Raw genomic sequence first — 27322 nt, 5'->3', positions numbered from 1 at the left:
CAGTGAACAAATTTTGTCTTGAGGGAACGGAGGGTTCATTTGCAGCAGTTAACAATATGTTGTCAGGAGTGTGTAATTTTAAAAAATTTCTACTTGTCCATGGGACAGTTTGTGTCATCAGTCTACTTGTCCTGCAAAAACACGTGCATATTTTCTCCTGCTAAAATGACGTTTACAAATATTGTCTAGGAGTCAGATTTCCTGGTCTGCCTCTGTAAATGCTAGCTCATGTATAAAAGCTGTAAATCTGCACTAATGCAAGAACAGATACCATGGGTGCACTTTGTGATTTTCTTTAAGAATTCTGCCACAAACTGGTTATCACAGACCTTTTGTTACTTGAATTCTGTCTCTCTGTTTATCGACTGGCTTCATTGGTAGTGACACCATTCTGCTCTTCCATACGAAGTATATTGGCACAAAGTAGTTTTGTTCATGCCAGGAACTACTGTGGCAATGTGTACTTTTAGAGGACGGGAACAAAAAAATGGTTGCTTTTGCCAATGCTTGTTTATCTTAATTTTGCCCATAAATTTGCTGAAATGGTTACATAGATTTTTCCGTTATGAATATAAATTTTGGAAATACCATCATGCATCCACAGGTTTTACTAAATGATGCTTCAAAGAAATGACACCTTAAATTTCATGGTAGTTTAGCAAAATGTTTCTTCCTAGTTACATTGTTTGTGAAGATATTTTGAAAGCAAGGAATAGTAAATTTTGCTTTTGAGCTTCTGCAAATATTTGCATCTGATGAGAGAGCATTCTGGAAGAATTGTGCTGGGCATTTGTTTACGGTAATTCCATACACCTGGTTGTGTATTTCTTCATAGCTCTGTAGAGTACGTACAAATAATGCAGTCATGTTCAATGATGGAAGAGATCTAGACATTAACAGAAGAGTTACTATGTGCTGAACTGTATGTGATATCAGGAAATAATAGATATAGAAACATTAGGGATCTTGTTGGGATGTAGAGTGAGTTAGTTATGTGATAACATACTTCTACTAAGGTGTATTGATATTTAAAATAAACATATTAGTGCAGTAATAATAATGACACATGACGTGTTAGTGACAGTGATCGATTTCACTTAATAAGAGGCTAAAAGAAAATAACACAAGTGGATGTTTAAACACCTGCAGTACATGTAGTATGTTGAAGTCATGTGAGCGCAACTAAAGTATCAACAGGTTATGTCTCCTCCACAGGTAAAAGAGGAGTGCGTGGTTTTTATCACACATGTATCCTTTAACTGGATGGTATCGATCCAATGGTTTTACTGTAATTTTATCTGTGGCATTAACTGATAAGCTCTGGGCACAAATTTACCATTTATCTGCGAGGTTCCTGCATTAGTTGTGGCAGTTAAGATTACCTTCCCCATTTCTGAAAACCACAGACTCTGGGCATGGCTCCAAGGGCAAAGCCACGGATTGTTGCAATATGTCGCCATGACGGACAAAGTAGAGGTGTGGTGCACATGATGATGGGATAGTGTGCTGGAATTAGCATGATTCTTTGAAGTATGGAATAAAGAATAAATGTACAGATGAATGTTGATGCCTAATAAGTATTTGGATACTGTTAATTTTAAAGTTTATATGATTTTATTATACACCCTGGACGCAGGGATGTATGTATCTACGTATATATTTGTGCATATAATTAGCGGCAGGAGGAGTATTTTTCTATCCGTGTTTTTTCCTAGGTTTCAGAACATGGACGAGAAGATGTGTTTTCTGTATCCGTCTGTCTATGTTCTGTTTTATGTTTTCATAATTAATGGGAGTCTTCCGGGGTACATCTTAATGTGCACAGTGACATGGATTGCCTTCATGTGTTGGTAGATTGCAACAATATATATTTTCCATAGTGGTTTTGAGTATTGAACATACCTATATAAGGATAGAGTTATTACTACCTTAAGATGTGCTATGTAGTACTGCAATACAGCTATTAGTAATATACTTCTGATGATGAGGGTGCCAAATATAAATTGCATCCTGTTTGTGTTTTTGCACTATGAAAGAGTTTAGCGAAAAGACAACTACAGATTGAGGGCACCCAGTAAAGACTGGTGTGTATCCCATGCCCATATTTTATCTTAAAGGAACATCTGCATTTCACAACATCACACTTGTACGAGAAAGGGGAAGCGACTTCTGATGGCGGTGATACCTGCAAGTTCCCAAACCCTCTAGCATTGATGCAAATATTCTGTGTGTTGAAGGAGAATAATAGGATGCAATGCTGTGTTCCAAAAATACTGGCTGTATACAGGTGTAACATGTGTTTTCTCCTTTCCTTTGGATTACCATTTGTTTGGTGAAATAGTTTGTGTGAATTTTCCACTGTTACTGAGTGTCATTGTTATTTATTTTTTGAGTGCTGATTTCCGTTTAAGAGTGTACTAGTATATGTGATTAGAAGGGCTATCCAATAGCATCTATTTGTTCATACTTATTAAATGCCTCAGTGATGGGACTTTATATACAGGGACAGTAACAAAATATTATATAATGTTATCAGTTGATCTACAATGTCACTTCTGAATGTATGTCCTGTGTTACACTTACACTATAAGAGAAGGACTTGATGCATTGATTATACACTTGATCATACAAGGATGGTTGGCTATTACTATTAACATGTGTTTTCCAAATGTATTACTGCATATTATTTTTGAAAGTATAATTAGAGAAGTTTATGTTGCGAGTGTGAGGCAGTGATGAGAGGGAGAGAAATTGTATTTCTGCGTACAGATTTATGTCATGTTTAAATATACCTGTTTTCTTTCAGAAGCATGTGGTTACACCCAGAGTAGAGAGCCTTTCCCTCCACCCACCTCGCTTGGGGTTTCCTTTCCTGATTTCAAACAATTAAAAGAAGATTAAAAAATAATAATAATAAGGAAACAAAAACATTTTTAGATGCATATTACCCCTAGCTCCACTTTAGCCTCACCTAGTTAAGTTACAGGTTTCCGATGTAGCACATGTATGGTTTGCAGTGATAACGATTGTGCCTTTGATATGTGAATATTACTGTCCTGCCTACATTAGTAGAATGGAATGGTGCTACTAACAGTGATGTTGTATGTTACATGTGTTATGGTGATCCAGTTTTTGATATGAGTAACAGCTGACAGGTGGTACAATAGACTGTGGGATTAGGTGTGTGCAAAGAGGAGGGGGTGAAATAATTTATTTAATTTAGTTACCCCATAAAACAGTCAGATATGTTCCTTTATAAGATTTTGTGCATCTGCTGAGCGGTTCTAGATTGATGCACTACCACTTGCTTCATTGGTCAAGAGAGGCACCCTTGACAAAGTTGTCAAACTGAGCACCGACTGAAATACTGTTTGACTGGCCTATGAACATGTCTGTTGCTTAGAAGTTATTATTGGATAAGACATTTTGACAGCAGTTTGCATTGCCTTCAGCATTAGGAGCTGCAGGCCCTTCCTGGCTAGACAACACTACCTGGACATGATCTCCAACAGGGAGATTGGGCTTGGGTCACCTGAAAAGTAGGAGGGACTGACCTCCTGGATCCACAGCTCTTACACCAAGAAGGTAGCGGAACATGGACATCCGCAGCAGCAGAAACGAGTGGAACAACTGGTGGACCCACCATCACGGTAGAGTCTCCGCTCATCAAGGGCTGCTCGTGCTGCACGCCACAAAGAGACTGAGGGTGTAAGCGGGCCCTGTTTGGTTCTGATACAAAGTAATCAAGTTATCCTTTGATGCCACACTGAGGGGGTACCACCGACTGTGGCACAGCTGATTGCCATTCCATGGTACTGTAACTGCAGGCTGTTGGCTCCGGGAATAGGAGCCCTCTACAACTGCAACATGTAAGGATCTCTTCGTCTCCTCCAAAGAGTATAACTGCAAGGACTATGGGCACCGTCAACCTCACCAACTGTCAACTTCAACTTCACAACCTTCATCTCCTGCAGTTCTGGTTGAAATACCTCAGTAAACCTTCAGTTCTAGAGTACCTGGCCTCCATTCTACAATACCTTTTGCCTCAAGTAATGGTGACCTCTGGGGCAAAATATAAGGTATAGGAAATTTATAATTTTGAAATTCTCTTTTGAAATTCAATAGGGAAACGATGTCCGACACCCCTTCAAGGCCCACCAAGAAATAGCCATGAGCACTAGATTTTTTTGTTGTTGTTGTGCTACTTCTCATGGAGTCTGCTGATTTCCCATGGATCACCCTTACTTCGAATAGGAGCATTAAATGACAATGAGACTTTGAACATTAAAACTTTGAACTTCTTTCCCAAATTATCAGTAGAAGTAAGCACCACAGAGATGAGCAAAGATGCTTTGAGGGACAAAGAAGAATGTTAGAAGAATGTTACATTGAAAGTGAAGTATGATGCAAAGCTAAATATATTGTGTCATTTGATGTTTGCACACACCTGCTCCAACTGTGCTTAGTAAAAAAAAAAAAAAAAAATACAGAGTAGTACCGTACATCACCTTTACCAACTATAGCTGTGAAAGACAGAACAGCATCAACCTTCCATTTCCTGTCAAATAAGAGTTGTCATTGATAATAATGCATACAATCAAGTACAGGTGTAGTGATCATAATAGGAGGAATGGGTTGTTGTTAGGTTAAGACTAGATTAGTAAGTAGTGGCCCAACTTTGCTTCCCAGATTCCAGGTAGAGGAAACAAATATTTCTTCCTAATTACACACACACACACACCAGATAACAACTAAGGTTAATGTCCCATGTGCAACATTACTTACACAAAAAAACACATATAGTGATATATCAGGTATCCTCTGAAGTTTGAACAAGAGGTACAAAAGATGACAAAAGACAGCAATAGTAATGATTCCCAAGATAGCAACAGCATGCATACCAGACACAATATTTAGACCTAAACACTGATGGGTGGGAGACAGTTCCAGGAGAATTGGGAAAACCATTTCATCATTGATTATCAGAGGACGGAATGTGGAAACTGGCTAAGGAATCCATTTTATTATCCCCCAGGCCTGACCTCATCGTGTGATACTCAATGATGTACAGGCCTGAAAAACATATGCAGAAGGTTGAATGACCTTTAGTACATTAACCCTGACAGGCAGCTTATAATGGAAAGCTTGACTAAAAGAGACAGCTCATGTGACATGCATTGCTTCATTCGCCCAGCAACAGACAGACATCCCGATGTCCACATAGGTCTGAGGAGAGGTTATGAGGAAGCTGGATTGGTGACGCCTTGGAAAGTCCCAAACGTCTGAGAAATGTGAAGGTCACGCTTGTGGTCATCTTGTATCACGCTACCACCATGAAATGTTATTCTACTATGATTGGATAGATGCCTACTATATGTGTAATGCCATGCATCTACTGATCAACATCATGCCATGTACTTGATGAAGAAATGATCTTTCAGTTGTTCTGATTGGATGATGCATTTTCACCCTTTTGTGGTTTTCATGCATAAAAGATTGTATTGGAGTTCCGCAATTCAGACTGCTTGGCCTTTCAAGCCACAGTCTCCGTGCACGTATTATTAAATATTTCTGCTTGTACCTTAAGGCTGGCTGGTCTCTGGTTTGTTCCTGAGGGCATATAGAAAAGGAGGCTTCAACAAGCGCTGCATACTTCTCATTTGGATGGTAATAGGTGCCATCACTAGGGCTTGGCAGAGCGCTGTTTGGCCCGCTCCTGTTTTCGAAAGTCCTGTAATTCATCCAAGATGTTGACCCCCCCAACTGAGTGGTTACCATAAATGATCTGGGAGAAGTGAAGTTGCTTTGGAGCTTGTTGTTCAGTGGGTCATAACATCTCTCTAGGAAGCAAATGCATATTTAAATACTGTGTGCCACTCAGACATTTATTGTGGTAACTAGCACTAACTAACTTTTTTTGTCATTGTCTAGTCTGGATGACTAGCCAGAAAGTACCATAAAACGAGAAATAGGAGTGCAGATGTCCCACAACCAAGTTGCATTATTCGCACTACTGTGGTAATTCATATACCCTTTTTCATATTCTGATGCATTTTATGCCCTAAGCGTCCCCTGATGTTATGATGTCTATTGTTGATTGCTGACTTCGCAGGCGAACAAGTACTCTTTCAGAATCTACATAGTATGCACATTATTTATGATTCATGTCATTTTGGTCTGAGTTTATGTTTAACATACCATATAATTTTATATAACCCTATGTGGAGTCTCATTTATGGTGTATTTATTGTGTTGCACATGACCTCTGAGGATAAGCCTGACTGCTCTGTGCCAAGCTACAAAGGGGTGAGCACAGGTTATCTTTTGTGTGTTCCTTCCTTGCCCTGATTACAGTGGTGGGTTCTGCCTGGCTTAGGTGCAAAGCCTAGCCAACTAGGAACCCTGTTTCAAACAGAAGTATAGTCAATGGCCAACTCCTTCCAACCGATTTCCTGATATTGCAGCAGCATTTCCTTTAGTATGACCATGAACTGCAAATCTGCTTTGAATGTCTTGGATGTACTCTGTGCCCATATTCTGCACCTCACAGGTTGGTTGTAGGCATGGACATTGATTCACCAAAATGCCCAGGGTAGCGGAAGTGGCATCACATACTCTTTGACCCTAATGACATCATAGGAACTCACATCATATGGCCTATGATCCAAACTCTTTCCAGAAAGTGATGATTAATCCTGATGACACCACAATATTTTACATTGTTCAAGTATTGCAATAGCTGAATAAGTAATACAAGAGCACAACACAGACAGATGTCTGTTTTAGACAGCACCTATGTTATGGTGCTGACATGATCTCTGAAAGTGGTGGAGACTTCTACTTGCTAGGATTTGTAGCAAACAAGTGAAGGGAGTGAGGGCTCAAACAGCTTCTTCCCAGAGAACATTTAAGAAACAAATGGGGTTATATGGTGCTTTTAAGGCACAATTTTCACATACATTTCCTAAAACATCACAGCTCTGAAAGGCCTCTCATTAAATATTCAAGTCCTTTCATGGTGTGCTGAACCAATGAAACCTGAAGTTCCTCAGAATTTAAATGCATTCATATGTCATGGCTGCTCCCACTGCCACAAATTGCATGCAATATGCTCCTGTCAGAATTTTTCCATTAATGCTATCTTTTGGACTTGGCCCTCTCTGCAGGGTCAGTCCCAAATGTTTTGCATTTGCCCTCTTGTTTCGGAACCTGTTTTTGTTGGCTTTTAGGACTCTGTGCACTTTACCAATACTAACCAGTGCTAAAGTCATTGCGCTCTCTCTTTTAAACTTGTCATATTGACTCACACCCAATTGACACATTTAATTTACTTGTAAGTCTCTAGTAAACTGTTTGTACCTGAACCAAGGGCCTGTAAATTAAATGCTATTAGTGGGCCTGCAGCAATGATTGTGTCACCCACTTAAGTAGCCCTTTTTAAACATCCCTCAGACCTACCATTGCAGCGTGTGTGTGCAGTTTTGAACTGCCTTTGAACCTGGCAAAATAAAGCTTTTGCCAAGTCTAAACCTTCCTTTTCAATACATAGAAGTCCCCATTAGGCCAGGCCCTAACCATCCCAGAAGACAGGGTCCAGTGTACTTAAAAAGTTGGACATGTACTTTTGCCTTTTACCTGTGTAAATCAGAGTATACACAATGTTGACAAAGGGGACTACAAGGTGTAGGATTCATGTGTTGTCCATACAGGTAGGTATTGTTTTAAGAAAGCTTGGTCTGGGGAAGCATAAACTCAAAATTCAGAGTGGTTAGGGTTAACTTTACTAATAATGTATTTATATCCAAACAAACCCTTTTTTAGGAAACGTAGGATAAATTAGGTTAAACATAACTTTCTAAACTGTACCATGCAGCTCTTTGATGGCAGCTCATACCTCACTGTGCTAGATTATGATTGCAACTTATAAACTGCATATGACAAAGTTCAGTGACAAAAAAAGTATCCCACTGATCTATACACATAAAAGACTGTTCTGTGATCTACATACTACATACTGTTTGCAGTATGCACATTAATCCACTGTGCTACCTTAGATGAGTCAAAACTGCCAATACACAAAGCCCTGATCTCTCTCCAGCAGGTACGTTAATCACCAGAGTTATCATGGCACTTTTACTGTTGCCTGAAAAATCTTGGATATACAAGTAACTTTGCAGTGCTTTTAAATCTCCTGCACAGCTACAAACCCAGCCTCCAGTAACAAAAGTGCCCTCCCACCCTTCTAGCTTCCCAGGGACATGTCCAATGCCCGGCCTGGCCAGCACGGCTTTGCAAAGGCTCTGCCTCAGCACACTTACAAAGAGTTTCACACTATCATTTGGTGCACCCAGACAAGCTCTGGCTGGGGCAGGAGGAAGGACATTCCAGCCACCTCTGTGGGGTGAGGACTCTAGAAGCTTTACCCACTTCAAAGTGGGAACAAGGTATAAATTGTGAACCCTCAAACCCAACTCTTCAGATCACATCTGTACCTTTGGGGGACTCAGAAGAAGGACTGCTCTGTTGCCATGCTGCCCTACTACTCTGCTGTAAGAAGGACTGCGCAGGTGACCTGCTGCTCTGCTGCCCTCCTGGTCTGCTACAAGAAGGACTGCCATGCTTCCTTGCGGCTAGAGTAAGAAGGACTGTACCTGCATCTTGAACCCAGGACCACCTTTTTCTAAATTGGTGTGGGCTTTTCTGGTCTTGTGTTTTTACTGTTTCACTGTTTGTGTACTGCATAAATACTTTACACATTTCCTCTAAGTTAAGCCTGACAGCATTTGTTCCAAGCGACCAGAGGGTTAAGCACATGTTTATTTAGTAACTTTTGTTGTCGAACCTGACAGAGATTGTGGCTGTTGCTTGAGAAGGGCTCACATCCTCCTGAAACAACAACCCAATTTCTCAGACTGTCTATATGCCATGGGTGACCCTTGCATACCTTTGGCTTGTCCAGCCTAGAATTTTGTCATGATTGTCTCCCTCTCCTATGACATGGATTACCCTCAATGTGTCAGCACCATCATTGTTCCACAGGTGCCCCATATTTTAGGAATCACCTTTAGTATGCCAATGCTAGCATTTTACCATAAGTGCTCATTATAGGTGCTCATTGTGCTGAGAATTATCTCCAGTATGCCAGTTCCAGTGCTTTTTGTCAGGTGCATGTATTGCTTAGAATTGTCTGTAGCATGCCATCATCAGTACTGTGACAGGCGTACCTCTATAAGCCAAGATTGACCTTAAGTATTCTACGGCCAACGGCAGGCTACCAAACATAAAACCATATTTGTACTAATGTTTAATTACATTCACTCAGTAACATTCATTCCTACTCCCTTCCAATCATTTGCACTCATTTGTACTCATTCGTTTTCACTCACACATTCCTATTCATTTGTGCTATACTAGCTAATTTTTACTCTGATCCACTCAAACTCATCTGCACTCACTCATATTCTCATTTCTTCATTCCCACTTACTTTCACTTCTTCTAAGTGAGACTCACTCATTTTTCCTCATTCATTCAGTTATTCACAGTCACTCTTAGCTTCACTCACGCATACTTTACTTCTTACTCGCAATCACTTGCACTCTCTGTTATTCTCAGGCATTCTCACTCACAATAACACTGATCATTGTAGCTCACTCTCACTCATTCGCACTCACAGTCTCTAGAAGTTATCTATGGAATACTAGAGGATATTTGGTCCATTCAATATTGTTCTGCTTTTGAGCTGGCATGAGCAAATATTTGCTTTGTTTTCAGCTTGGATAGCAGCAAAAATTTGAAAGCAGAGTATGCCCATGTAATGATGTTTCTAGCCAATCGATGCTACACTTTCTCTTCATCTGTGATTTTTAATAGATCTATACTAAGAGATATTTTGTTCCTTTTTTTAAACTGAGGAATTTGTGGCATTGCACTCAGGCCTACCATCATCTTCAACAACTCTCCGATGAAGAGACCTGTGTTTGTGTAAGCTTATATCTCCTCTCAGCTGTGTGATCACGAGGCACTATGCACTTTGAGTAACAGTCATTTATGATGATTTTATTCTTTCCTTTTTAGGTTCCGGTTTTAGTATTGTGTGGAGGAAATATGCTTTTCTATAATCACTTGTGTATTCACAAATGCATTTGGATGCACTGTATTGCTGGCTTTTGAGTATTTTATGATTAAGTGTTACTGGCTTTTAGGTATTTTTAGTGTACGCTTTTATGGTTTATTTATGAATCGAACAAAGTTTATATTAATTGAATTGACTAAATTACGGAGACTGAACATCACTCATTCTTACTCACTACCTGCCACTGACTCTCACCCACTAACGTTCACTCACACAAACATGCTCACACATGCAGACGCACACGTTCACAAATACACCATCGGTCTCTCTCACATAAACAAACTATTACCCGCAAACACTCCCACAATATACATTTAAAACTATTTTTCTACTTACCTTAGCTCTTGGACTCGGATAAACCACTTTGTGTATTTGATCTCCACTTCATCACAGCCGGCCCGAAACCATGTCCAAGTTAAACTGTGAAAAATGACTTTTGATTGCCAATGTACTTTACTTGGCACATTTGTCTTAAACATACGTCAAGTTCCCATTAAGCTTTTTGTGATGATCTTGATACCCGTGTGTTCATTAAGCTTGTCTATGTTTACTAAATTGGTTTGGGAATTTTGTTGTGTTGTGTTCTTCCTATTAAAAGTTTTAGGGCCAGCTGTATCAAGAATCCTCTTTGCGATTCCCTAATAACGATTTTTAAGAAATTGCTATTTCAGAGTCGCAAAATGGTATATATCATATGTGCGATTCGGTAATAGCGTTTTCTTAAAAATCGCAAATGCTATTACCGAATCGCAAATAGCGATTCTGAGCCCATTCATACCTAAGGGCCTGTAGGTCCATATTTGCGAATTTTTAGCATTTCCCAAATTGCGAATTCCTAACTGCAATTCTCAATTTGGGAAATGCAAAACCCCAGGGTGCTGGAAGCCTAAGGCCCCCTCTGCTGCACCCCAAAAGATTATTTAAGGACATGTAAGATGCACACATGCCAAAGATGCATGTGTGCGTTACATGTAAATTTTAAAAATGCATTTTTAATGCATTTTTCAAATTTGCACATGGTTACCACCAAGTTGTATTTGGTGGTAATTGCGATTCCTTAATGCCCAATTCGCATTAAGGTGTCGCGTGGGCTCTCATTATCCTAAATGAGACTACTGGATTTCTAGGCAGCAGGATCGATAATGGTGTGGGGGACTGAGTCTGACCCACGTGTAAGGAACTCTGTCACCCTAAATCCGGTGTTTGCTCCGGCTAACTAGCAGTGCCTCATTTCTCCCACGGGGAAGAGATGATTGGGCAGCCGAGCGCATGACATCTTTGGAACTTCTCAGGGAAGTCGTGGTCACTCAGATCCAAACCAACTCTCTCATTTACAATATGATCTCATATACAAATGACAAAGACAGTATAAGTTTTATATAATGTTTTAATAAAACGACTGTATTTTAGATAATAAGGTGTGAGCCGCAATAACCAGAACAATACAACACAGTAGGATTGAAATAGTCACCAGGAGAGTAAAACATAAGAACAAAGCTATCATAGTGCCTAACAATTTCTACTCTCCCTCTGCTTGTTCTATTTAGAGCACAGCATGTTAAGCTTCTAGCTTGCCTTTCTGAATCACTGGGGAGACATCAGCCCTCATACCTGAGCAAAGGCCTGTGATCTGGTTCAGCATCTGCAACGAGGCAGTCAGCGTCTAGTTGTGGTTCCCTGGTCGGAATCTCCCTCTTGCGTGTATTGGGACAAGAAAGTGATTTTATAACTAACATGTCAGCGTGATCACAAAATGTCCCTACGCAGGAATGCCAAGTCTAAATTCCTACCATGTCTATCGGCAATGTACCAGACTGTATCCTTGACTGAAGCACAGAGTGAATGTGTTATGGAGAACTCCAGTGCTGAAGTAGGCTAAACACTGTGATATGAATAAAAAACAAAACCGTAGAACTGGCTATTTGAAAAATAACAGTACGAAGCCTAATAAAAAGCATTTAGAGCAAAGTGCACAGAGGCTCTTAAACTGCAAGCAAATGAATAAAATACATCCAGGGCAAAGTGTACAAAGGCCTAAAGCCTGAAGCTAACCCGCAAAGGATACTTATAACTAACCACACTACACCCTCCCCTTGTCGGTAGCAAGTGGTTCCAATAATATAAAAATATGCCCCAGACATAAACAATACCTAAAATTATATACATATTTCGACAAGGTCAGAAGACAACAAAGTCATAAATTTAGGAAACATGTTACGATAAGGCCAAATTCAATATAAAGTCAATTTTGCAGGAGAGGGAAAAAAAATCCAATTGTCAAACAGAAGCAATAGAAAGTAGGAGCTCCTCTACTTCGATATATGTCAATATCGGAAGATCCACGCCACAAAGTACCATGGAGCAGGTGTGTTCCAAAGCCCCAAAACCATTCAGGGCGGCACTCCGTGCAGGGCTTATGAATGAGACAAAACCATCTTCCTCCAGGAAGGGAATCTCATAAACTGCCTCACGAAGCAAATGAAACGTAGTGCACAAGTCTGGGAATGAGCCCTAATCGGGAACATCAACAGATCAGGATCGACCACTGGAGGGCGCTGCAGCGAGAGACAGAGAGCCAGTGCATGTTCAAACGAGCACCAAAGGCACCGAAACACGGGTTGCACACTATCCAAAACCGGTCGGAATGACAGAGACCAGTCACACTCCAAATGGGCCAGGAGTGTTGCTCCAAAATGCTGCATCATGCGTTCACGACACAGCTGCCCTGACGGGAGCAGCAATATAGGATCTTGTCGTGGCAGGACAGCCATTGCGAAAAAATAGCAACAACAGCAAGACACCAGCCAATAAAGCCAGAGTAATCGGGAAACCCCCAAAAATGCTTCCGAAAATAGAGTGTATAGCCGAAGGTATCAAACCAAATATGGAAGAGAAGGTGTGAGCAAAACCAACACCAACGGCTTTGAAAAAATGTGCAATACCAGCAGTGCTGGATGCATTAAATATACGTCCCACAAGTTCACCGAAGTGACTTGGAAAGTTAGTATTCAAAAGGGACTGTATTTCCGCCGATGACCTTGCCACCTGAAGTGCGTAGGTCTCGCTCGCAGATGTAAGGGCCACATGCTTTTGAAACAATAAAGCCTTTAGTTGACTCAACTTGTCAAAATTAACCTTGGAAGTAGCAATATGAGGCCAGATGTCCGCCACCTCCCTAATTTGAGTGGGGGGAAACAACACATTCCCGCAGCACGTAACGGCCTTGTTGACAACGACAACGTAAACTATTCCGGCACGTATGCCACAGCAGCGTTCGCCGTTAAGAACAATGTAACTGCCGTTAGAAAGCACCTGGAAAGTGTTTTTAATAACCAGGACTGGAACTCCCTTCAGATAACAAGCTAGGTTAGCAATCGAAGCGTTATACGCTCCGTGCAAGGACAGCTGTTTACAAACCATAGAATTTCTGACAGAAGTTTTGCATTCACTACCGCTAAGAAAAACCTCCCTCAAACCATTAATACATCTGTATTGAAAGGGAAGCTCCCACACCTCGTGTATGTAACTGTCTCCCAATAGTTCATATCTACCCACCGGAATGTGCTTCAAACAAGAAGTAAGTTGCAGAGTGGAGATAGGCAGATTAATAACCCCATGAATCAACCCCTCAGCTGACGGAATCTCAGCAACCGTGAAAGGCAGTTTCTCCAATTTCTGAATATTCAACATGACATATGTTGCTTCCTTTTTAGCCATCAGCTGTTGTTGACGAGTCAAATTAAAGGATACAAAAATCTCTCTGGCACGAATGTGCTGCCATGGAACGCGACCTGCCTTCAAGGTCTGAAGAGTCCAACCCAGCTGCATGATGGACCGCGTCTGACTCTGCCCATGATATAAAGAAGACATGTCCGATTTAATAATGTCAATAGCAGAGGACACAATGCTGTCAATCGTGTAAACACGGTCAGAAAGGGTATGCATGCCATTATCAACAACAGACAAAGTCTGCAGCAGGTTTTCCTGATCAATCTGCCTCAACCGGGCTGCAGCCTCCTGTTGTGAAAGCTTCCAAATATCAATATAAACTTCGTATAAAAATCTTTTCTTACGTGGTACCTTGGGACCTGACAAAAAATCTTGTAAATCAGTATCATTAGACAGTAATGTGAGATGTGACTTAACTGCATCCAGCGTGGATGACTTCAACCATTGCTGACAAAGCTTCCCCACGCTGTATGTAGGTATAATATCAGCATGTTCTGGTGAAATGTAACGAGGGTCTGCCCTACTAGTTCTGAACCACTCTGAAGAGGTGACAAAACGTTGATGACACTTATTAGTGTCTATAGGCCATAATAACCACCCGCCCGGATGTATCGATGAAGTGTTAAGCGTACCATTCTGGACCCAATGTGTAAATTCACTAAAAGTAGCATTCACATAGTGCTGCCAGTTGTTTAATTTGGAAGGGACAGGTATACTAGGCAAATTTAACTCTCTAATTGTTGCCAAGCCCAAACAGCTAGTCTGTTGTACTGTGTCATTGAGGAAAATCATCTGCACAGGGATAATACATGCTCTAAATAATGTGTCCCTGCCTCGCATCTGCCAATTTTTCGTACCCCAAACACTTTTCAAGTCAACAGTCTTAAACCAGTATTCATACCCCTCGACCGAAAGTTTAGATGCAAACAAATTTGAATACAGTAATTTAGTATAGGTCAATAACATTTGCTTATTAGAATACGGAGTAACTTTAAAATAGTAAGACTTAGCATTTCGTTGATCATGCCCAGAAAAATATGCAAATTTATCATAATACGTTTTCGAACTCCCTTGTGGAGGAGTCGAGCAACGTTCCCATTGCACATAATTAAATATGGACTTAGGGCTACTAGCCTTATGAATAAAGTGGTGTCCATAATAGTTGTAGCAAAACATGTCACCATGATTATCTCTAAATTGGTAAGCATCTTCATCGTCATAGACAGTGTAATATTGCAAATCTGTCTGCATAGAATCTACTGTCTTCACATCCCAATCATCAGAAACAATGCCTGGTATAACAATATCATTCATTGATAATTTGAGGACATACGGTATTTGAATCAATTCAGTGGGACCATATACATCAAACATTACTTTATCCCACACAATCCCATCCGGAATCGGTATTGCAGAAATGTTTACATTGGACAAGTCTCTTCGAACCATATGAGACGAAAAATGTGGTTTTAACACAGTCTCCACGTGCTCAATGTCAGACCGATCAGGAAGAAAATGACCATGTATTACTAGAAAAAAAGTAACCACAAATCCCAACCATAAAAAAACAGTCATTACAGCCATAAAAAGATACAAATAGTTCCAAGGAAAAACAAAATATGTGCGTTTAAGCTATCTCAGCAGCTTACGTGGACCTCGGATTGAAGACAACGAGGACGAGGAGCTGGACACTGCATCATCAGTGTCATTGAAGCAGCCAGAGGCAGTTCTTGCAAAAGGTGCAACCGTGAACAAAGAAGCAGATGGAGGCTCTCGCCTTGGCACACTGTAAACCACATGTTCAGAAACATCAGTAGAACGTACAGCAACTTGATCAAAAGATTACAAATTAATCGTCGTTTGTGGAACAATCGCAAGATCATCTTCCACCCTCCCCAAGCTCGGAGAGGAAACAGCGTCAGTGTAAATCACCTGCAGCAGGACTTCTTCCCCAGTAGTAAGAGGGATTCCGGAACTACTGGGTGTCCCTCTTAGTCTGCTGTGCAGAATCGGCCACATGTTGTAACTTGACATTATCAATGGAAACAAAGCGATTTCCTTTGGCCCCTTGCAGCGGCGGTAAAATCACAGTTCTCGTGCCGCTAACCCCTAACACAGGGACAGGCGCTCAATAAGAAGGACCAAATTCTTTCTTTACTGCGACCTTTTCACGCACTAGATCCCCAATCCTTGGTATCCAACCAGTAGGAGTTACTGGCTCATCCTTAATTCCTGAGGAGGCAGCACTTGCAGAAGAGTTATCTTCACGGAATTGTTGTAAATCCTGCAAAACAGTGACACAATCATTTATGTCAAAGGGCGTATCTGCCGCCTCCACACCAGTACCATCTAGATCAGGAACATACATTTGTGTTCCAAACAGGCACTCATATGAAGTACGACCCCCCAGTGACCTTCTAGGCAAGTTATTAAGTGCTCTCTGTACTCCATACAGGTGGGCTAGCCAACCACGACCCGTACCTATAACTCTGGCCGTTAAGGATTGCTTTAAATCACGATTTAAACGCTCCACGACAGAATTTCCCTCAGGATGAAATGGAGACGAGAATTGGAGTTGGACCCCCAACGAAGCCATGGTGTCCCTGAATGCCTTAGAGGCAAAAGCAGGGCCCTGGTCCGAATGAAAAGCCGCAACTGCAAATGTATCGACAAAGATGCGCAAATCTTTAATAACAGTTCGAGCGTCAGCCGAGCGTTGTGGCCATACCCACACAAATCTGGAGCACGAATGTACAGCAACCAATATATATTTGTTTGCACTATCTGGTGTCAGCGGACCACAATGATCCAAGTACACACACTGTAAAGGTTTATTTGAAATCAGAAGGGGCGTCTGCTGCGGGCATCTAGCCGACGAAGCTTTAATTTGTTGACAAACGTCTCTTTATAGAGACCAGGCCACCAGTAACGAGCCTGTAAAAGTGAAATCGTGGCAGCCACTCCAGCATGTGCAGATGCCACCCCCTCATGTGCTGCAGAAATTAATCGAGGTCTCTCAATTTTATTGGGTAGTTCACGTACACCAATGCCTGGAATATTAACAACAGCATTTATCGCACTACTCAAGCAGTAACAATATTTAGAAGGAAATCCTTTAGGAAACGGCGTGCCATCAGCCGTAGCTTTTATGGCAGCCAAAATCTCTGTGTCTGGTTTGGAACTCGAACGAGTCACTGCGGCCACAGTGGCGACAGCCACTGCTGACTTTGCGGCTTCATCAGCCAAAGTATTCCCAGCAACGTGTATTCCAACGCGCTGGTGTCCAAGTGTATGCACAACATGGACCTTAGGAAGCGTTTCTTTCAGATCCGCAACCTTACCCCACAACAATTTATGTTTAATGGTGTTGCCTTTAGAATCTCTGAACCCATTCAACTTCCAATAGTGCAGATATTCATTGAAAGACTGAAGACAGTAGTAGGAGTCACAGACCAGCGTGCTCCAACGCTAACAATAGAGCTTTGAGCTCAGCCAGCTGTGCCGTGCAATCTCCCAAGGTTTTAGTATAAGTATGTCGGGGGCAGAACACTTCCCCCTCCATAGTGCCGCTCACTACTGCACATGCAGCAGAATACTGTTGTTTAGTCCCAACCGCTGGTTGCGCAGAGCCATCGGTATACATTACCACCTGATATTGGTCAATAGGCAATGTACCAGCAGGAACTGGGTACTCCATTTCATATTGAAGAAATTCTTGAGTCTGCAGTTTAGGGTCAAATATGTAATCTACATCAGTGGCTGTCAAAGACGTAGCCCATTGTATCCATTGCGGGTGTAAAGCTTTCGAATTAGGAACACTCGCTTTTGTAACAGCCTCTAAGGCCGGAATCAGGGAAACGACAATGATGCGTTGGCTCTGGGCAAGGGGTCTTTCTTTAATCACAGCCATCTGTACTGCAGTGAGTATTTTCTCAGTCTGTGCAAATCTTTGTTCTGCAGCAGAATACAAGTGGGACTTGTATGCTATCGGGACTGTCTCACCCTCATTAAAGGTGACATATGTAAACCCAACAGTCCCAGGTATCACCCTGATGACCAAATGTGTCTTATTGTCCCGTGTATGTAAGTGTTTAACTGCCAAGAGATCAGTTTGCAAATCTCGCAGTATACGTGTATGCTCAATCGGCCAAAATCTACTCGAAAAATTCGGGCGAATCAACTCGTATAAGGGTTTTATACGTGTAGCATATTCAGGAATGTAAGCTCTGCCAAAATTCAGAAACCCCAACAATGACTGGAGCTTCCGAACCGTATTAGGAGGCTGCAATAAAGCACATTTCTCCAAAAAATTAGGCGCTAAGCTTTTGCCCTCATTCGACAACTCATATCCCAGGAAAATGACACTGAGGAAGGCAATCTTCGATTTCTTAAAATTAAACTTAGAGCCAATTTCAGCAAACCCTACAACAATGCGCGATACACGCCTTAGATGTTGCAGAATCTCATCGTCTGTCAGATATATATCATCAACGTATGACAATGCTTCAGGGTCCAACTCGTGCAGAATTTCAGTTACACGAGCCGAAAACAGTCCTGGGCTATTTTTATACCCCTGAGGCAAACAACAAAACTTTTTCTGAGAGCCAAACGCACTGTAACTGGTATAGTCCCGACTTTCGGGCGCTATATTTTGACAGAAAAATCCATTCGAGATATTTAACGTTTTTTTGTATTTTTTAGGCGTATTTTTTATGAATATTATTCATAAGCGCCGCGCTATGTGAATTCTGTATTGCATATGTGCGTGTATGACTATTTAAATGTCGGTAATCCACCACAATCCTATAGGAATGGTCCGGTTTAGCAACTGGAAATAAGGGATTATTCATCGGCGAGACACAGGGTTCAACAATACCCTGGTACTCCAATTGTGTAAGAATTTTCCTAACCGATGCCCTTGCTTCAAATTTGATAGGATACTGCGGCTGCGGCTGAGGTTCGCCCTTTATTGGAATTACATGATTGTTGGGCACGTTGGGCGCCATGTCGCCATGTCGCGTGGGCTCTCATTATCCTAAATGAGACTACTGGATTTCTAGGCAGCAGGATCGATAACGGTGTGGGGGACTGAGTCTGACCCACGTGTAAGGAACTCTGTCACCCTAAATCCGGTGTTTGCTCCGGCTAACTAGCAGTGCCTCATTTCTCCCACGGGGAAGAGGTGATTGGGCAGCCGAGCGCATGACATCTTTGGAACTTCTCAGGGAAGTCGTGGTCACTCAGATCCAAACCAACTCTCTCATTTACAATATGATCTCATATACAAATGACAAAGACAGTATAAGTTTTATATAATGTTTTAATAAAACGACTGTATTTTAGATAATAAGGCGTGAGTCGCAATAACCAGAACAATACAACACAGTAGGATTGAAATAGTCACCAGGAGAGTAAAACATAAGAACAAAGCTATCATAGTGCCTAACAGTTTCTACTCTCCCTCTGCTTGTTCTATTTAGAGCACAGCATGTTAAGCTTCTAGCTTGCCTTTCTGAATCACTGGGGAGACATCAGCCCTCATACCTGAGCAAAGGCCTGTGATCTGGTTCAGCATCTGCAACGAGGCAGTCAGCGTCTAGTTGTGGTTCCCTGGTCGGAATCTCCCTCTTGCGTGTATTGGGACAAGAAAGTGATTTTATAACTAACATGTCAGCGTGATCACAAAATGTCCCTACGCATGAATGCCAAGTCTAAATTCCTACCACGTCTATCGGCAATGTACCAGACTGTATCCTTGACTGAAGCACAGAGTGAATGTGTTACGGAGAACTCCAGTGCTGAAGTAGGCTAAACAGTGTGATATGAATAAAAAACAAAACCGTAGAACTGGCTATTTGAAAAATACCAGTACGAAGCCTAATAAAAAGCATTTAGAGCAAAGTGCACAGAGGCTCTTAAACTGCAAGCAAATGAATAAAATACATCTAGGGCAAAGTGCACAAAGGCCTAAAGCCTGAAGCTAACGCGCAAAGGATACTTAAAACTAACCACACTGCAAAGGAAAAGCTTGATACATGTGCTTAAGAAATTGCAACTAAGGATTCCTTATTTGCGATTTCTTATTTATAGAATCGCAATTTGCGATTCTCTAAACGGGGTCACAATTGTAAGGAATCGCTATTTTAACGATTCCTTAAAATTGCATAGCGAATGCCTTTCACACATAATGAAAGGCATTTTTGCATTCGCAAACAGTCATTCACACCGTTTGCGAATGCAAAAACGCTTGATACATCTGGCCCTTAGTACTTCTTGAACTTAACATGCATTCTCTGGTGATTGCTTGCTGCTTGTGCCATAGTTACCAGGAGCTCAACAGAGAAGGCCTCAGAACTGTGTTTTGACCTATTAAGAGTCAAATTATTAGGTTGGTCTGGGTATTCCTCTACTAAATTAAAAACCTCATACATGACATTTACCATGACTAAGCTTTCTAAAAAGGCATCATCCTGAGATCAGCACTTTCAATGGGTCTCTAACAATGTGAAGTATTTCAGCATATTGGCCAAATGTTTCTGACAAATATCATAAGCAATACTGTATACCATATAATGGAGAACACCACAGATGACTTCCTTAAATTGTCAAAGCTATAACTATTGTAGTGATAAATGTAGATCATGAAAGTGGTGGTATCCTCAAAATTTAACTACACATTTGGTATGCTTTTCAAAACACTGCTGTCAGAGATAGACGGTAGTATGCAGCATAGATGGAATAAAGAGAAACTGTGACTTAAACTAATAAAGCTAAATGCTTTCCCATTGTAAGGTGAACAACTCTTGCCCCATATAGAGAACTATTATAAATTAATTAACCAGCGCCTCTTGCCTGCATGTCTCCAAAATGCTCTTCCAAGCCCTTCTGGGTTACCTGGCAGAATAATATCCAGTCTGCTGTTGGAGAACTAGATGTGTTCCACTTCAGTAATAAACACCCTGATTGTTCGCTCCAAAGTGAGAGAACTTGATGTGTTCTACTTTGGCAATACTGAGAATCATCAATAATCCAACCTGTCCATCCACTTCACAGCTGTGCCAGATCTCAGCCCACACACTGTTGAAGTTGTGTGGTGGTCATTATATGAGTGCTTCCACTTGACATAAGACAAGGAAAGTCACAAATGGCCGACCATTTCCTTAAAGGGAATGTTGTGCAGTAGACGCACTAATGTTCGTATTATACAAGCCCTATTTGAACAACTTAGCTGCCTTGAACGCTAATTTTAAAAGTTCCCCTCATAACAATGGAAGTAATCACAGCTGTCTCACTGCCTGACGTCCCAACAGAGGGCTACCTTTCATGTTATCCTGAAATTTCCATTTTTGAACTACATATGCTACTACGGCGGTTTAAGAGGTAGCCTAACAATGTTACAGTACATGGTTTGACTTGCACTTCTTGAACCAGGCGGTGATGTCGTTCATTAGCTTGCGGAAAGACATCCTGGATCAACATTTCAAGAATTGGCTGCTCTACTGCTACTCTACGAGAAGGGCACAAAGAAAGGACACATGATGTTAAGCTTCTACAATATTCTGCATGAATGGCATTGATTACATCAGGCTAGTGGCAGCCCGAACACTTTCTTGTTGGGAGTGTGGGAGACCAAGCTATGATATTATGCACATACTTCGGGATAAGCTGCAAAGTTCATCTTAGTGGTAAGAAACAGAGACAACTGTGAGATGGGTGTTCAGCTATGGCATGACATCATAGGCTTTGCTAGCCTCATTATATAATGCGTCAGCCATATCTGAAATGAGGAACCACCGGAGAGGAAGGTTTTTGCCACTGCTTTGGTGGTTGCAAAATTCGGTATCCTGAGTCATTGCCTTCATCACATGAGGACCGATTATGGGAACCAGTGTCTAAGGCTGAACAAAAAATACTCATTTTAAGACGGAATGACCATTTGCAATTATTTATATGTGGACCATTATTCTCTCTGTCACTTCCTTGAGATACCTTATTGCCAGCTCTTGCAGATGCATACGATTCTTTGCTGTAAAGGAGAGCCTGTGATGCCTATGCCTGTACTTACAGTCAAAATGTTTTTTCTTCATATTTGTGCCTATATTGATGTAGTGGTTAGAATGGAATATTAATCACAGTTCGTTTTTAGGCTTTGTGAACACTTGCCTCTCTTTTTCCTTCCTTATGGCTCTTTCTCGTGCCTTGAAACCAATCTACCTTTTTCAGATTTGGAGAGCACCGTCTTGGGAGTTATATTGCATCTATCAATGCAGTCCTATTTGAATGTTATATTCGTTCCTCCTTCCCCTCACTCCTCCATGATAGATCATTTGCATGCAGCTTTCACCTCATCCCCACAGCCTTGTTGCACTTCCTCTTCTTTAAAATGTAATGTATCCCCATTATTAGTAACGCTCACCTTGTGTTGCTGTATTGTTCCCTTCTCCTCCATCCTCCCTTCTCCTCCTCCCAGCTTTACCTCTACATTTGCTGTGTTTGTTTGTCCCTTTGTTTAGATTATTTAATTTTTGGCATCCCCATCAAACACTATAGACCAGATTGCATCCTTAAGATCCCATATTATTAAGCTTAGTGTAGGAAAACAGCAGATGTATCTCCTTAAGCACCATTCTCTGGTTCTGATAGCATCGAGGTGTCATTTTCTATCCTTTCTATGCACCCCTGACGTTTGGGATTCCACCCCTACCTTCGACTATCTGAACATTACCTTTCTTATCATCTAAATTTTGGCACACTGATATTGCCTCAAATTGGTTGGTACTGTGCCTTACATGTTTAAGAACTGGAAGATATGTTTATTCTCTTTTTGGTACTGCATCAGTATTAATGTGGTTTCTTTATTTCCCTATATGTTTATTTCGGACTGACATGTCTTCAGGACACTAAATAGATCTTTTTAATATTTATCATTACTAACAATGCCATGAAGCAACTATCCACGACACATTGTAATTTATTGGTATGTGATTGTTCTGGAATTTATGCACTTTCCTATGTGCTTACCTTTGGAATCGTGCATTTTGTTTTCTATACTGTCTGTAAATGAGACATCATAAGTAACCATGTTGATTATCAATAAATAATTCTTTAGAAAAAGGACAAGAAAAATGGAGATGTCCTCTCATGGAATTCTAGCTGGGCCTGGGGCTCAGATTACATCAGGTCAAAGGTTAGTCAAGGATTTTACTTTCTGACTTGGGCCCTCATCCGTCTTCCATTGCAGTGGAGGGCTATACTCGGCTGCCCTGGTGAAATACCAACTACCATACTTACAGGTCATAGCCAGAGAGCCAGAGATCTCTAGGAGGCTGGACGACCATTGGCGGCTGCGACCGCCACGGGCGACAAGTGGGCCCAACAGCAACCAGTGCACACATTGGCTAGGCCTAGCACCCACACACCTGACACACATCTAGAACACCATAAAACACTCCCAGACACACCCCACAATCCCTTGCAACTAAACCAGGACCAGAAGACGGAGAGCACCTGAGCCAGACAGAGAACGGTAGCAGACAGGACACGCATACGACCCACACAGGAGCACCCAAACCCCGTCCCCAGTCCCGATGCCATCCACCACCCTCACCATGTCCCCCCCAAAAATCCACGCTTCACCGAAAGGGAGCTAAGGACCATGATGGACAAGATCCTAAAAGTGGAGCCACAAATAATCGGGTCCGAGGTGCAGCACACACCCATTGCATGGAAAATGGAGCTGTGGCAGACCATTGTCAACAGGGTGAATGCAGTGGGACACCATCCGTGCACCAGTGACGACATCCGCAAGAGATGAAACGACCTATGGGGAAGGTCAGGGCCATGGCATCCAGGCACCACATCGCAGTGCAGAGGACTGGGGGAGGACCGCCACCAACACCACCCGACTACACCGACTGGGAGGAGAAGGTACCCGCCATCCTGCACCCAGAGGGACTCACTGGACTCACTAGAGGAATGGACTTGGGTAAGTCATCTACAATTACCCCATATACACCATATCTGTAATGCATGCACCACCCCACCCCACCTAGACCAACACCCCACCCATCCATTACCCAACACATCCACCACCCTGCATCACCCACAACTCACTACCAGGCCCATATCACCCTCGCTGTGCACAGCCACCCACCCCTGCACGTACCCACAATGGAAGAATAACCCCCACCACAATGTAACCCCACCACTGCCACTAAATGCAATGACCACATCACAAAGGCACCCTAGAAGGCCACTGAAAGGCCCACCAGCACAAAATTGCACAGTTCAGTAAACCTCAAACCCTCAGGCATATGTAACATACATGTCTATGTCCCCCAACATGCACCACCACCACCCATGCAACCCTAATGGAGGGGACAAGGAGTGCCACAGCACTCCAGGGAGACATAGGCACATCACAAGACCTTGGCGAAGGACCCCTGGACACTGATGAGCAGGCAGGCCCCTCACACAGCCCTGGATGCTCACCATGCAGCAGCCCCACCCAGGAAACCACTGTCACCCCTAACACCCAGTCAAGACCAGCAGGCCAGGGGAGGCGTACCCACAGCAGTGAACCCAGGGCACAGACAGGTGGAACACAGCTACAGAGGCCACAGTCTCCCACTCCCAACATGGAGGAAAGTGAGGGCCCCAGTACAAGTGGCATGTCAAGACCTGCGCTGGGGACACAGGCACAGGGGGCCAGGGCAAGGTCAAATGCCCCAGTGGGTCAGGGGGTAGGGCACCGGATGGATGCAGCAGCCCAGGACATCATTGCAGAGGTATTGGGGGTCTACCAACATACCCAAGACAGGTTGGCACAGATTGTATCCACCTTGGAGCAAAGTCAGAGGATGCAGCTGGAACAACACCAACAGGCCATGGAGCAGTGGAGAGAACACACTGCCACAATGGCCACCATTGCTGGAGCACTGCTGCAGTTGGTCAACAAACAGTAAGACACCCACACCGGACAAGAGGCCCCCACAACAGCCCTGGACAACCAGCAACAGATGACGCAAGCAGCAGAAACAGCACAGGAAATACCCTCCCAGGAATCACAAAGGCCAACCATGCCACCCCAAGAATCTCCACAGCAGGCGCCCAAATGTAGTGTTAGGCCAAGATATGGCACTGGAAACCCATCTAAGAACAAGCCCCCCTCCAACAATTGACACTGCTACTAATGCAAAGCAACCATCCCACCCATTCACCAACTACACTTAGCTGAGGGCTAAATAAAGTACTATACTACAAATAGTAGCCACCTATGACATCCAACAGGGCTGCCACCAAGTCGGTTTTGAGGACACCCAACCCTTACGACTTCTATCACTGTACATAGCACATTTCACTGTATTCAACCAATAAACAACATTTCACACCTGTAACACTGTCCCCTGTCTTCAATGTTGAACAAAGTGGAGTATGGATGCAACTGTCAGGGAACAACTTTATTGTGAATTTGTGCCTGGGGGTGGTAATGTGTGTTTCAAATTATGCAAGGAGGTAATGCATATATTGTCTGTCAGTACCATGCTGAAGAGGTACATGTCTTGCCTGTCATGACCAATTCCCCCTATATGACATGGCACACTTACAGTATCAGTCACTAACCACAATTACCGGCTTAAGTCCCACACAGTTATTGGAAGTAGAGTTGTATCAGTTGGTTCCTGGAATTGACATCTTCACCCTTCCTCATCCTCACCATCACTCACCTCTATGAGGTAACTGATCAGGACCTATAGCACCCTCCACCTCCAAAAGGGGGATTGAATGTCTCACTGCCACGTTGTGCAGCATGCAGCAGGCCACCACTATTCTACACACCTTATCAGGCCCATAGGCCAGGGAACCCCCAGAGATATGTAGGCACCGGAATCTAGCCTTCAGGAGACCTTTAGTACGCTTTATCACCCCCTTAGTACGTCCATGGGCCTCATTGTATTTCCTCTCTGCATCCGTCCTGGGATTCCTCACTGGTGTCAGGAGCCAACACAAGTTTGGATAGCCAGAATCACCTAGAGAAAGGGTCAATACAGAGTCGTCATCGGAATGTCCTTAGTCAGACAGGCTGGTTTTCTGCCATGTGTCAGTTAGTGACAGGCAAACTTACCGATGATCCACCCTCTGTCCTCTTGTAGCTGTTCCATCTTCTGTGGCACACTACTATTCCTCAAAACAAATGAATCATGGACAGAACCCGGAAACATGGCATTCACATGGGATATGTACTGGTCTGCAGTACAGACCAATTGGATGTTCATGGAGTGAAAGTTCTTCCTGTTTCTGTACACCTGTTCACTCACTCTTGGGGGGATGATAGCTATGTGGGTGCCATCGATGGCACCTATGAAATGGGGAATGTTTGCAAAGGCATAGAAGGCAGACTCATTTGGAATGACATGCTGATTATGATTTCCCGGAGTCAGTGCAGGATCCAGTAATGCTCATAGGTCCTGAATAGTTGCACGTGTGAATCTGTAGTTGATTATGATCTGACACTCCACTGTGGTCCCCATATCCACAAGTGGTCTGTACACTGATGGTGCCCTTCCTCGCCACAAGGGTCCGTACCTGTGAGGGGTAAGAGAAAGGAGTGATGTGCTCACATACACTGGTAGATTTGCTACATACATGCAGTGCATTCTTCATAGTAGTGTCTGTACAATAACTGCAACCTGACAGATGTACATGTCCATTACTAGGAGGGAACGGAGTAAATAATGTGTGATTATATACTCAATGGATCGAGGCCTAGGTGCTTCATATGGCTAGTAGGCTCAGCATTGTGAGTATTATGAATTTCAAGATGCGTAGCTGATGGCATAATGTCTGCCCACTGTCGTTCTGCCCCTTCGTTGTGGAAGTGACCTAATACCGCTAGCGGTTGACGTCACAATGTACGGCAGTGTTGACCGCTGTTTGCACCCTCACTGGCTAACGTGGATGCCAATGGGGATATCATGATCGCCGCCGGCGGTGATGGTGCATACCGCCGCGGAACGTATGCATATTCATCATTGTTTGATCACTTGATTCCCTGATCTTGTGCGGACAGGTACTCCACTCTGTGTACTGCTGTGGCCTGCCTCTGGCTATGGATGTTCCACGTGGTGCACGTGAAGTCCCGGCCTTCACCCAGGAAGAACTGGAGAAACTTGTGGAAGGGGTCCTGCCCCTGTACGGCAGACTCTACGGCCGGCCAGATGTACAGGTGAGCCCGGGTTTGGGAGCACTGTGTGAGTGATGGATGGAGTGGATTGGACAGATGTGTGCTCCTGTGAGCCAGGATGGGCATTGGTGCATGGAATGCTGCGGGCCACTGTCCTGCATGTCTGGGAGTACTGTCTGTCCTATGTCTGACAATCTGCCAGCTGATACCATCGTGCAGGTGCCTGACCTCTGTGTTCCATTTCTGTGTCACCCTACTAGGTCAGCGCCCACCAGAA

Source organism: Pleurodeles waltl, chromosome 5 (assembly GCF_031143425.1).
Source record: "Pleurodeles waltl isolate 20211129_DDA chromosome 5, aPleWal1.hap1.20221129, whole genome shotgun sequence".
NCBI lineage: Eukaryota > Metazoa > Chordata > Amphibia > Caudata > Salamandridae > Pleurodeles > Pleurodeles waltl.
This window is presented reverse-complemented; position numbering follows the sequence as displayed.